Source organism: Lepisosteus platostomus, chromosome 5, assembly GCF_059453375.1.
Source record: "Lepisosteus platostomus isolate fLepPlt1 chromosome 5, fLepPlt1.hap1, whole genome shotgun sequence".
NCBI classification, from domain to species: Eukaryota; Metazoa; Chordata; class Actinopteri; order Semionotiformes; family Lepisosteidae; genus Lepisosteus; species Lepisosteus platostomus.
Window position 1 is genome coordinate 8,712,449 of NC_142615.1, and position 14,034 is coordinate 8,726,482.

The 14,034-nt window shown below is 41.1% G+C and overlaps 1 non-coding gene across 1 annotated transcript; it reads right to left on the bottom strand.

Annotated features, from left to right (window-relative positions):
* Positions 1-6,041: 6,041 nt before the first annotated feature.
* trnal-uaa (transfer RNA leucine (anticodon UAA)) lies at positions 6,042-6,124 on the bottom strand. Its single transcript has one exon. It is a non-coding gene; the product is annotated as a tRNA-Leu (tRNA).
* Positions 6,125-14,034: the final 7,910 nt, after the last annotated feature.

Sequence of the window (14,034 nt, forward strand, 5' to 3'; positions counted from 1 at the left end):
GCAACGATGTCATTTGTGTGTATGAACAACCTGTTACATTTGCAATGGCAGTACCTACAGGCTATCGAAAGGTTTGCTGGCACTGTGGGTTTAGTTTTCCTGACAACGTGCATGCTGAGAAATGCGCACGGACTGACTTTCTTCTCGCAATGAAAATGTTACCGTTTGTACCTCATGTAAACACAGTTCTAACCATTAGCACACTCATATATATCCTGAATCAAGAACGAATGTGACCTAGAATCCATTGTACCGCTTCAAACTGAAAGTCAGATATGTAGTCTCAAACTACATAACTCAGGATTTTTTTTTCCTTGATGGCAGCATTGGCTTGTGTTATTTAGATTCAACCACTGAAGAGGTTGGTTTTGTGTTTTTAGCTATTGAACATAACTGGTAAGTTTAAGTCAGTTCTTGTAACTCTTTCCGCTCGAAAGCGCTGTATTAATACCGGCGCACCTGTCTCCACAGGAAAGTTATTGCTGTTCCCAAACCAATGTACTGCAGCTTGTGGCCACGTGTTCCTGCTGTCAGCATGTGATACCATGTTCTTCCACCGCTAGAAATATTACTGCTCTAGTACAGGAGTAAAAAAGGAAACAAATGAAAACACCGTTTAGAAAAAACACACACGTCTCAGGCCTTAACCATGACAAGGATGGGATTTGAACCTAGACGAGCAGAGTACAATGGATTAGCAATCCAAAAAGTGACTCCTGTTTAATTTTCTTTTCGCTTGCTCGATTTGTAGTACGCTCCTCAATCCTTACAACCGATAAACAAAACGGCTTCATGTGCCACAGCATTCTGCTGCAGGTACGGGTTGCACCGTGTATTAGGCGAACCCGAATGGAATATTTCAAATATGTGAAGAATTTCATGAAACCTGAAAAAAGAAGATCACAGCCAATGTCAACAGTTCAGGGCCTGTAGGTAGCTTCAAAAGAACAAAACGATCTGAAGCCGCAATAATTTCAGAGTGTATTGTGACACTCTAACCATGCTGTTGCTATTACTGCTACTTCTGCTGCAGTTGCTTTAAACTCTACTCAGCGGGCAAGTAAAGTTGTACAAAAAATAGACTACTTTGAGCCGTCCAAATTCCATTATGTGAATTTAAGCTTTTTTTATTAATAACAGCATGAGTAATACAATGCATGCTCAGAAACGTTACTTATAAGCTTATGAAGCAACAGTGTTTCGACAATTTGCGGTCTTCAAAAAGTAAACGCTGAAGTTTTTATACTTCCTTGTGAGCAGATCACCTTTGATTTAGAAAAGGAAAACTTACTCCCCTGTTGCTTTCATTGCAATATCTGAATCGAGACCCAAGCGCTAAGAAAGCTGAAAAACGCAGAAGTAATAAACCCGATTTTAATTTAGATACACATTTTCTAATGCAGCCTTCATTACAAGACACTCTATTTCTCGAAAGCGTGTTATGTAAAAAAGAGGAAAACGAAAATATATGGATGACAATATTTAAAAGATGAAGATTTTACTTTTGAGAAATTGTCATTTTATGTATCTAGATGCTTTTCAACCGCTGTTTTTAGAACCTTGCTGTGCTTCCTGAATCATTTTCAGTGTTATAAACTGGGTGTGGAGATAGCGATCACTTTGTAGAGCAGTTGATAGGCTGGAGCTGTTCAGACTACTCTTGTTATTTCTCAAACGCTTCCATCATTTTTCTTTCATGCTAGGACGCGAGTGTGTACATGTGTTTGGTTTTCGTTTCACTGATTCTCATTGAAGATTTGGGAATTAACGAAGAAAGAATCAGTAACCAGGAAGGCAGAAGCTTTGGTTCTCAACGATCTTGAAGACGCCCATGTAGAGCAGCGTGTGATGGTTTGTACTACAAAAGACCAAGTGCTCAGTGACGTCTGCGTTTACCGTTGAAACTTTTCATCTCAGGTGCAAAAGCAGTTGTGTTAAACATAGCTGAGTGGTGCAGCAGAAGCGTCCTGGGTCCATAACCCAAAGATCAATGGATCAAAGCCATCCTCTGCTATATATGTTTAATGCACGACTGATAAGCACACCATCAGTTTAATGACGTGCATTGAAACTGATTTCTTCTCTCGTATGTGCAAACTTCACACTTAGGGTGCTCTTTAATCTTTACAAATATGCAGATGCCCAAATGTTTCTTTTGTTGTTCTGACATCTTTTATAGATTCCTCAAATCCTTCAAATGAACATCCATATCAGCACAGTTATGTTTATATCTTTTAAAATTAAAGTACATACAACAAAAATATCAATGTACATTTGTACTGTGCTCATTTAATAATGATTGTCGAGTTCTCCGACAACTCTGTGTTATAATTTTAAAACATTTTTGCTAAGGATACACAACGGGTGTATAAGGCATTCTAACTACAGCCAGCTGAAGATAAAATTCCACACGTGAAAATGGTTTCACGCACATTTCCTGCAAAGTTCAAGAGGGCTTTTAGCGGAGATTATGTTTACATCGAAACAATCCGAAGCGCGTCCCTGACCACCAGCCCTTTGTATAACAGCTGTACAAAGACACTCCCGTGCATAAGGAAATGTTGTGTTTAACAGAAGTGAGTTAACATGATCCGTGACCTAATTTACCAGAACAAATACTCACCCAGCAAGGTCTGCTTTACTACAAGAGAGAAGTAGAGTGAAAGACGTGATCATTTCACGCTGTTGTGGAACAAAACGCTTTTTTCTTGGAATTCTAAATCAATTAGAAATTCAGAGCGACACATAAAGGCTTTGTCTGCTTAAAAGTGATGATTTTTAAAAACTGATAAAAATGTAGAAAACACGTTTCTCACGTAGAAATTTAAGATGGGGGTGGAGTATTACTAGGAGCGGCGCTGAACTCACCATGGTGCAATTCATTTACGTGACGGGCTGGTGGTTTAATGGATAACGCGTCTGATTTCGGTTTATTAGATTGTCGATTCGACTTCTACCGGGGTTGTGTGATTTAAATCAGGCTCCTCAGAAATAGATGTCCGTTATGTAAATGAACCGCACCTGAAAGCAAACGTTGGGTCTGGGTTCCTTTCTTTCCTACATGAAATAGCAAATCGTTACAAAAAAAAAACACCAACTAATGTCCAATGGCGTTAGTCATTTAAGTAAACATGAATATACTGTAAGGTCTTGGTACATGGGAGTGGATTTCAACCACAATTAAAAAAGGGCAAATTATAATTACAGGCTTCAGACACTTTTTCAAACAAAAGAGACCAAACACTCCCTAACTTTCAGGTTTGCTTGAACCTGTAACAAAAAAGGGGTCTGAAGCTTCCATTCTCTGATGTCACTGTCTCTAAAGCCGGGCGTGATGTTTCGCGGATATGCAATGTGCCTTTTCTCTTGTCGTGTTCATGATGATTCGCTGCATAAGCTCCTGTTTGGGTGTTTTGTACTGCGCTGTTACTTCGTTCAGATTACCTATGTGGTGTACAGATAAAACCCGACTGCGTGGTGTAATTTCCGGGTTCGGAACCAGCAGCACCTGCAAACTCCTCAGCTGACCTCGACGTGATTTGAACACGCAACCTTCTGATCTAGAGTCAGACGCGCTACCATTGCGCCACGAGGTCACTCGCCACAAGTGCTTTTAATTCCCCCAAAGAGAACAATCAGCATCCCTGAAAAAGATTTTTTTTCATTCTCTCCTGTGAGGAGCGCCGCTCTTCCAACGAGAGACTCTTCTTCCCAGACCACAGAATATTCTTTCCGCCCGGCTCTCTCACAGAGAGCAGACACACCGTCTCCACTGATGTGTTTACTACATCTATAGATCTGACCCCCTACAGCCCCGATATTCCTGGACAGGATATTTACCACCAGCCTCGTGAACGTCTCATCTTGACCTCTCCCAGGAGGAGCACAATTAACACAGAATCCTCTCTCCATTTAGCAAATAACAAAAAACACTGTTTACCTGTCAAGACAGAAAACCAGGCTGCTGCAGGTGAGGCTTAAACTCACAACCTCGGCATGAGTCCACTGAATATGTCATTTTACATGGCCTGAACCAGGAAAGAGATTGGAAGTCAAGAAGTTATGTTTTTTTTTTAATACTTGCCTACTCTTTTAATTTTTCGGTCAAATATTTTATTTGGGAGTACTTTCAATTGATGTTAATCCTAGTCCCGATGCACGATTCTGGGCCATGGTGCATCTTGAATAATGTTCTTATAGGCTTCAGTTTGGAAAAGTGCGCTCTTCAGAAGCTACCGAAACCGCTAATGGTTACATAACACAATGCAAAAGGAACGCTCGGGTTTGAAAAATAATATTACTTGCTATGAATACAAACACTGTTACAGCAGGCGTGTTAGGGCTATTTTAGCTTAGATCATCAATTCATCTTACATTTCTTCTCCATCTATATCAACAGCGTCATCGCTAGTGAGCCCTAAAGGCAGGTCCTGGCAATACAATCTTCTTTAGAAAACATTTTTAAAACTATTTCCACTACCATACATAAAGTAAAAGATTCCGATTGCACGCAACTAATAAATTATCTTTTCCAGGGGCGTTGTAGCTAGATGCAAATTACAATCGAAAATATCAGTATCAGCTTTAATATTTTCTTTTGGATCCACAGGACGATCAGCATGAGCCATCAAAGAGCCTGTAGTGGCAAGAAGTTTAAAAGCACACAAGTGATCTGTCTTTGGTCAAAGGAATTGCTGGAGCAGTAGGACACAGAGCAATATCTAGCAGCTGTAGACGATGTTCGGGGAAGAGATAATTCTGTTTTCAGCACAGGGAGTGAGAATGAGCTCAGTCCGGCTCCCAGCAGAATCCATTCTGGTTTGGTTACTATCAGACTGTGCGTCTGAGGCTCTTTAAATCGCAACGTGAAAAAAAAAGAACAAAAAACATTTGCTCACATCTTGTGATTTCCACAAGAGGAAGAGAAGATATCACTTTAAAAAAAATCAGAACTGAAGATTTGGATCCGGGACCTCATACTTGTTAAATGATTAAAATAATAATTATGAAAATATCAGGTTGTGTTTCTGCAACATATCGTGCACAGTATGCCATTTATTTCTAAAAATACAGTAGATTGTACTTAATAAAAATGTACAATTCACCGCTGGTATAAACAGATGTGTGCTGTGTTTGCCTTTGTAAGCATTTGTTTAAAAAATAAGTTCACAATACGATAAAAAACACAGAAAGCACAAACGTAATAATATAATGATACAAAATCAATACCAAATCATAAAGCCAATTAAGTACCTATCCTTTGAAAACAGTGACATTTGTATCTACTTTTGAATTACAAATCAGACAGCATAGTCCCTTAATTCACAGATAAGACATTTGCCAAAACAAGACAACCAGATGTTAGCTGAATTCGGAACAACAGCCTCTGCTTCATCGTTTATTGAGCTCTTGATCAACGTCTGAGTGAAAAAGATTCGCTATTTTAACTATTTAATTAAAGTTCACAAAAGCACCTTTCTTCGAGTTGTAGTTGAAACAGCAACTTAAGGATTCCTAACTGTTTCTAATACAGTCAGCCGTGCTACCAACTGAGCTATCGAAGGGATTTAAAGTGCTCCTCTCTGGCACATATTGCCCAATGTAGTGAAATATTCCGGGTACTTAAATTCCAGTTCGACATCAAGTTTCCAACTCGTTTCCTTGGTCTTGTTTACCTTGAATTTAAGCCACAAACCAGGATTCTACTGTATAATCTTCCGGGGATGTTACAAAATGTTTGATGGGGCATCAATCATTACAGGCGGAAATTCACTCCTTTTTTTTTCTCGACGCATCATATTAAACATTTCATTTGGATCGAGAAGAGGATCACCATGAGAGACAGAACAAACTGTTTGATTCCGTCTTTATTGGGAGCTGTATCACAGCTAATGCATGTAAAGCCTTCAGTATGCGATAGTGAGAGCTCAGTTATGCCAGGGAGTGGGAGTAAAGAGAACTGAACTGAAATTTAGTAAATTCATATTTAAATAGAGTGTAAATCATCAAAGTGTTCTGTCACTTAAAACTTATTACAACACTACCAGGAGTGGGGATTGAACCCACGTGGACATTTGTCCATTGGATCTTAAGTCCAACGCCTTAACCACTCGGCCATCCTGGTCTACAGCAATATGCTTTTCAGTTGTTTAACATTTAAATATGATTCAGTAATTAAAAAAAATTAAACCACGAAACCTCTTAGAGTTGCGAGAATACTTCCTTTGTGTATAAAATACATTGTGAATGCTTTCTCAGCCTTTACTTTTTCGTTTTTATGACATTTTTTTGACCGAGCACGAATATTCTTTGGTCCATATCTTCACAATGGAAGCACAGAACGCCGTCAAACCAAATGCATTTTAAAGACCAAGACTTGTGGATATTTCCACAGCCTCTACATCAAACTATCAGTGGGCTAATTATCTTTTTTTAAACCTCCGGTTTTTCATCGATGCGTAATTACGCACTTACTGGAACCCGGAGGACCACTGTGTACAGACGTTCACAACGTGAGAAATACTGTTCAATACAGCTTTGTGCGAATAACCCGTATATGACCATAGGAAGCAGAACAGCGCAGTCTCCAATTACCCAGACTGTAAGCACAGGAATAAAGCTTTGTTTGATTTCTGAAACCCTTCCTTTACGCCCTGTTTTCATTCAGGTAAGGGTCAACTATATTGACAATACTACTGACAGCAGGAAGATTAAAATATTCTTTACTCAGCAGCTCATTAAAAACAGCTCCCATGATGTTCAAACCGATTTTTTACACAGAACACTGACACAGCTTTGCGTTCTGAATCTCTTTTTCTCATGCTTTTATTTAATATGGCACAATGCACTGGGATAGGGGTATTCTGTTCACAAACCAATAGCATTTAAATCACAGCACCCAGAATGCTGCAAGTAAGTGTTTTGCACACTAAGCAGGTCTTCTGACTTTTCCCAGCTTTGTTTTGGGTTGTGGAACCTTTATATTTTATGAATTTCTGAAGATAACACTACAAGTAATACACTGGAACAGGTGGGTCTTCTTCATGGCTCAATAGTGTAGTGGTTTGATGGGTTTACTTAGACAATTATTAATTGTAACAGTAATCACGAGGTTGTTCGTTGTAGCTTTTAGAAAATCAATCGTCAGAACAACTAACAACGCACACACACGGGTTCAATACACGAGATACATGTATTAATATAAATTGTGCACCAAAGATATACTAGTCTGCCTGGATACGAGCAGCAGACCTTACTGTGAGGGTTATCAATATACAAGGTACTTAATCTCGAAGAGATGCAAACACAAAGAGATACACAACAGAGAATATATTTCAATATATATCGTTCGGTTACCAAATCGCTAACCAGTGTTATTACCCACTGTTACTCTAAACTCGGAAGTAAATACATTACTCATGAATTAAATTGATAACAACTTGTGTTGAGGTACAATTGAATTCTCGAGAAGCAATGTAGAACATGGGGTTTACTTTTCCACTGTGTATGGATTTGGAATCTCCCGGCACGAACACCAAACCAACCAGTCAAGGTGCAGCTCGGAGTAGGACGGGCGGAGAAATCTGACTGCGGCGCGCAGGGCAGTCGTTGCTCCGAGGGGATCTACCAGCAGTCCGGCTGGCTAGTAGAAAGTCTCTATGCACAGAGTATGACCGCGAGTCCTCACAAGTCACTCTTTTGCCTGGGAAGAAACTGGTTAGTTCCCGGTCCAGCGCTGCTTCTGAATAAGCTATTCAGGTTGTCGACGAGGGTCCAACTGTAGGCTGCCGTTGATCAAGCGGAGCATTCACGTTGGTAGAATTCTGAGTACGTACGGGATCCTCGGCCTTGCGCTTAGAACAAAGTCCAAGTCCTTTTGCAGACAACAGCAGTTGTCACGTGATTGTCTCTGAGGATGCACGAAAATGGCCAAGGAGAGCCCCGATCTGAGCTTGCGCACCCTTTTTGACCAAGACCCAGGTGTGTGCTGATTGGTTGAGAGTTCGGTGGGCATTGGAGACCCACATGGTATTACCACGCCCTGCCAGTCCCTGATTGGTTGGTCAAGATGAGATATAAGTCACTTACTCTTGATACTTAGGAATGCAGTCCAGATGTCCATTCGGCACTCTCTAGACTGATAGGCGCCAATGGATGACCATTGATCATGATAGCCAGGCTTAGCTAAGTGCATCCCCGTCTGGGAGCTTGTTCCTTATCAAAAGAAAACATCTTAAATCAGCCTGCATGAATACTTTCTCTGTGGCTGCACCACAGAGATGGAGGGTGAGATGGGGCCTCCTTTAGGACAGCATACCAACGCTTAATTCTGTCTTATTAACAAGCATTGCCCCTGCAATAGAAATTCAAATACAACAGCCACACTGCTTAAACCATATGTTTTACACACCAGACAGGCCCCCTAACCTCATACAACCTTGCTGTGGCTGTGACCCCTTTCTTTATTTTTTTATGATTTTCTGAAGGTAACACTTCAGGTAATACATTGGGATAGGTGGGTCTTCTTCATGGCTCAATAGCAATTCAAATACAACAGCCACACTGCTGAAACCATATGTTTTACACACCAGACAGGCCCCCTAACCTTATACAACCTTGCTGTGGCTGTGGCCCCTTTATTTATTTTGTAATGATTTTTTCAATATGGCACCATTAGACAGCCGGTACATGGGAATAGGGGGGTGGTATTCACGAGTCAATAGCTCTTCAAGCACAACAGCCACAGTGCTGCAACCAGGTGTTTTACACACCAGACAGGCCCCCTAACCTTATACAATCTTGCTGTGGCTGTGTCCCTTTTCTTTATTTTTTATGATGTTTTCAATATGGCACCATTAGACAGGCGGTACATGGTGATAGGAGGGTGCTATTCACGAGTCAATAGCTCTTCAAGCACAACAACCACAGTGCAGCAACCAGGTGTTTTACATCAGACATTCCACCTAACCTTATACAACCTCGCTTTGAGTTGTGGAACATTTCTTTATTTTTTAATGATTTTTTTACTGTAATCAAGTGTTGTGCTCATTAATAATAATAATAATAATAATAATTGCTTACACTTATATAGTGCTTTTCTGGACACTCCACTCAAAGCGCTTTACAGGTAATGGGGACTCCCCTCCACCACCACCAATGTGCAGCATCCACCTGGATGATGCGACGGCAGCCATAGTGCACCAGAACACTCACCACTATCAGTGAGGAGGAGAGAAGAGAAATGTAGCCAATTCAAAGAGGGGGATTATTAGGAGGCCATGATTGGTAAGGGCCAATGGGGAAATTTGGCCAGGACGCCGGGGTTACACCCCTACTCTTTTCAAGAAACGTAATGGGATTTGTAATGACCACAGAGAGTCAGGACCTCAGTTTTACATCTCATTCGAAGGAAGGCGCCTGTTTACAGTATAGTGTCCCCGTCACTATACTGGGGCATTAGGACCCACATGGACCGCAGGGTGAGCGCCCCCTGCTGGCCCCACTAGCACCTCTTCCCTCAGGAACCTTAGTTTTTCCCAGGAGGTCTACCATCCAGGTACTGACCAGGCTCACACCTGCTTAGCTTCAGTGGGTTGCCAGTTGTGAGTTGCAGGGTGATATGGCTGCTGGCCATAATCAGCAGCCTTCAGTACTGAAGCAGGTGTGAGCCTGGTCAGTACCTGGATGGGAGACCTCCTGGGAAAAACTAAGGTTGCTGCTGGAAGAGGTGCTAGTGGGGCCAGCACCACCATTAGGCAGGCCTCCTGACCTTTCAAAGTCATGCTTTGTTGTGTGAAACTTTAATTTTTTGAACATGGCAACTTCCACCGAGATGGGTGGGGGGTGTCGGGGTGCTCTTCAATAGCTTTTTCATCTATACACACAAACGGATGTAACCAAGACACTCAGAACCTGTCACGCAGGGGCTGACTGCTGAGGATAGGGATCCAATGCGGTGCCCTTGGTAGGGTTGGCACGAGACGCAGGCGTAGTCGGAGTAAACAGGCAGGGGTCCGAGTCCGGGAAGGCGTATGTCGAAAAAAACTCAGTCTTCACTCAGGTTGGGAGATTGTCAACAGAGAACTTTAATACAATCAGCTGAAGGGGAGCATATCACAGAGAAAGGGTTTCCCCTAGCACTCAAGACATGCTCACTGGACTGAAGTTATACTTTCCTTTTTTATACATTAAAAGTAGGCAATACTTTAACATATCAAAGGAACATACAGGGAAAGGGGCAGTGTCAGAAGTCAAACAAACAGGACAGGGGGGTGCCATTTGGCATCCTACAATCTGTTTCAATTTTCTCTGGTTGAATGGGTGTGAGGAATCACAGGCTTTAGTTTGCACCTAAGACAGTGGTCTTAGGTGCGAACAGAAAACCTTTCCCATGCATAGTCACTGTCCTGACCTTTTGACTCGGTCTTCCACATGTAGCACAGGCGTAGGCACAGAATCGACAGGCGAAAGTGTAGTCGAGGGACTGGCAGGGGTCGGAGTCTGGGAAGGCGTAGAAGTTGCGTCGGTGTGGATTCAGAAGGCAGAGGCGTAAACGAAGAGACAGGCTGGGGTCAGGATCCGATAAAGCGTAAAACAGGCGAAGGTACAAAATCGAGTGGCTAAAGCGGTAGTCGGAAAAGCGGGGTCGAGGTCCAGGGGAGAAGTCGTAGTAAGGCAAAGGTGTAGTTAGTACGTAAGCTCCGGGAGAGAATCTCAATCGTGAGCAATGACCGGGGGCAGATGAGGGTTTAAGCAGAGGACTGATTGACACGTGCACGTTTGGTACGGGGAGAGCTCGTAGGAATGCGGGAGCGCTTGCCTGCGTGAGGGAGATTCGTGGCAAAACCAACAGAATCAACCTGAACTCACAGAAAAACAAGAATGCCCCCGAGACACCTGCACCCCCCCCCCCCGGACCACTCTGGTATCAACACCCCCAAACCCATCCATACCAGCTAACAAGACTCAGAATCGGTGCAACCCTCCAACCTGGACCAAGAGCAGGATGGGACAAGAACCTGCACCACACTACGTACACAGGTTTGTATTTTTGGCTGAAGATGAAAATGTCTAACATAGATTGTTTTGGTTCTAGCAAACAATAAAAATAGTTGTTAAAATCCAAACACACATAATGAGATCACTCTCTGTCAGTATGTGTAACATTCTGGGTCTGGGCTCCTCTGTATTTGGGCTAAAGAGAGTTCAACAACATTTATTAAATGCACTGACATCATAATCTGACAAGATCCATTGTTTAGGGGAGACTTGACCACCCACTGTCCCCCTGGTATCGTGAAGCTCATTGTCCTTTAGCTTTCCAAACCAGAATCACTTGGGACTCCGGGGGGATCGGTGTATGCAAAATATGAATTCCTTATGCAAGAAATTGTATATGGTCAATATAGCGATCATAACTTATCAGCAGATGGTAATCTCCAAGGAACAAGTATTAGGTTTATTCCACGCTGAAAGATTATCAAATGATTGATGAACCCAAGTGATTTGAAAGAAATGTTAAACAACTCAAAGCGAGGTTGTATAAGGTTAGGGGAGCTGTCTGGTGTGTAAAACACCTGGTTGCAGCACTGTGGCTGTTGTGCTTGAAGAGGTATTGACTCGTGAAGAGCACGATGTACTATCCCCATGTACCGCCTGTCTAATGGTGCCATATTGAAAAACTCATAAAAAAATAAAGAAAGGGGCCACAACCACAGTAAGGTTGTATGAGGTTTGGGGGCCTGTCTGGTGTGTAAAACACTTGGTTTCAGCAGAGTGGGTGCTGTATTTGAAATGCTATTGAGCCATGAAGACGACCCACCCGTCCCAGTGTATTACCTGTAGTGTTATCTTCAGAAACTCATTACAAAATAAAGAAAGGGGCCACAGCCACATTAAGGTTGTATGAGGTTTGGGGGCCTGTCTGGTGTGTAAAACACTTGGTTTCAGCAGAGTGGGTGCTGTATTTGAAATGCTATTGAGCCATGAAGACGACCCACCCGTCCCAGTGTATTACCTGTAGTGTTATCTTCAGAAACTCATTACAAAATAAAGAAAGGGGCCACAGCCACATTAAGGTTGTATGAGGTTCGGGGGCCTGTCTGGTGTGTAAAACACTTGGTTTCAGCAGTGTGGGTGCTGTATTTGCAATGCTATTGAGCCATGAAGACAACCCACCCATCCCACCTGTAGTGTTATCTTCAGAAAATCATAAAAAAATAAAGGTTCCATAACCCAAAACAAAGCTGGGAATAGTCAGATGACCTGCTTAGTGTGCAAAACACTTACCTGCAGCATTGTGGGTGCTGTGGTTTAAATGCTATTGGTTTGTGAACCAGTGCATTGTGCCACATTAAATAAAAGCAAGAGAAAAAGAGATTCAGAACACAAAGCTGTGTCAGTGTTCTGTGTAAAAAATCGGTTTGAACATCATGGGAGCTGTTTTTAATAAGCTGCTGAGTAAAGAATATTTTAATCTTCCTGCTGTCAGTAGTATTTTCAATATAGTTGACCCTTACCTGAATGAAAACAGGACGTAAAGGAAGGGTTTCAGAAATCAAACAAAGCTTTATTCCCGTGCTTACAGTCTGGGTAATTGGAGACCGCGCTGTTCTGCTTCCTATGGTCATAGGCGGGTTTTTCGCATGAAGCCGTATTGAACAGTATTTCTCGCTTTGTGAACGTGTGCACACAGCGGTCCCCCGGGTTCCAGTTCGTGCGTAATTACGCATCGATGAAAAACCGGAGGTTTAAAAAAAGATAATCAGCTCACCAATAGATTGATGTAAAGGCTGTGGAAATATCCACAAGTCGTGGTCTTTAAAATGCTTTTGGTTTGAAGGCGTTCTGTGCTTCCATTGCGGAGATATGGACAAAAGCATATTCGTGCTTGGTCAAAAAAATGTCATAAAAACGAAAAAGTAAAGGCTGAGAAAGCATCCACAATGTATTTTATACACAAAGCACGTGTTTTTGTAACTCTAAGAGATTTCGTGAAAGCGCTACAGGCGTGCCAAAATCGTTTTCGAACTTCAAGCTAACTTTACCCCGGTCGTCCTAACCTGAAAGAAAAATCTACACCCACTTTATAATACTGAAAATGATTCAGGAAGTACAGCAAAGTTCTAAAACCAGCGAATACATCACATAAAATGTCAATTTTTCAAAAGTAAAATCTTCAGCTTTGAAAGATTACCATCCATATATTTTCGTTTTTCTCTTATTTTACATAACACGCTTTCGAGAAACAAACTGTCTTTTAATTAAGGCTTCATTAGAAAACGTGTATCTTGGTTTGCCAAGTTAAAATCGGCACATCCCAGTGGGTAAAAGATGTAGAATATACGACTATTAAACGCATACCAGACGTGTAAATGTGCTCTGTAACTGGTCTAGAATGAAATTCTAATATAAGTATATCGTTATACGTCAATTAGACATCTATGATTATATGTTTATTATACATAAATGGTTGGAGTTCTATTATACAGATAAATTTAGAAGACTATTATACATATATAGTTAAAGGTCTATTATACATCAAAGAAAGATTTTTATAGGTGTAGGAACTAGTAAATAAAGCCAATGATTTATTTTAGAAATTTATTCTTAAAATATACAATTATTTACACCTGAAAAATATGTATTTCGAATTATACATTATATACAATATTGTAATCAACAAATGTCTAACCATCATAAAAAAACACAACTAGTAAACTTCAGTTACAAATTCTAGTAACATGGCACTATATATAGTAATGACAAACACAAACTAATTACATGAACACGCTAATATTTAACTCAAAACCACATTTCGATTCAAATATAAATTTTAAAATTTACAACTTCTTTATTTTCACGAAAATATTATTAATGTAGCACAAACACTACTTTCTAATAAAGACAGAAGGAAACTGTTTTGTGTCTCATGGTGATCCTCCTCTCAATACTAATGAAATGTTTAATATGATCCCTCGAGAAAAAAAAAGGAGTCAATTTCCGCCTGGAATGATTGATGCCCCATCAAACATT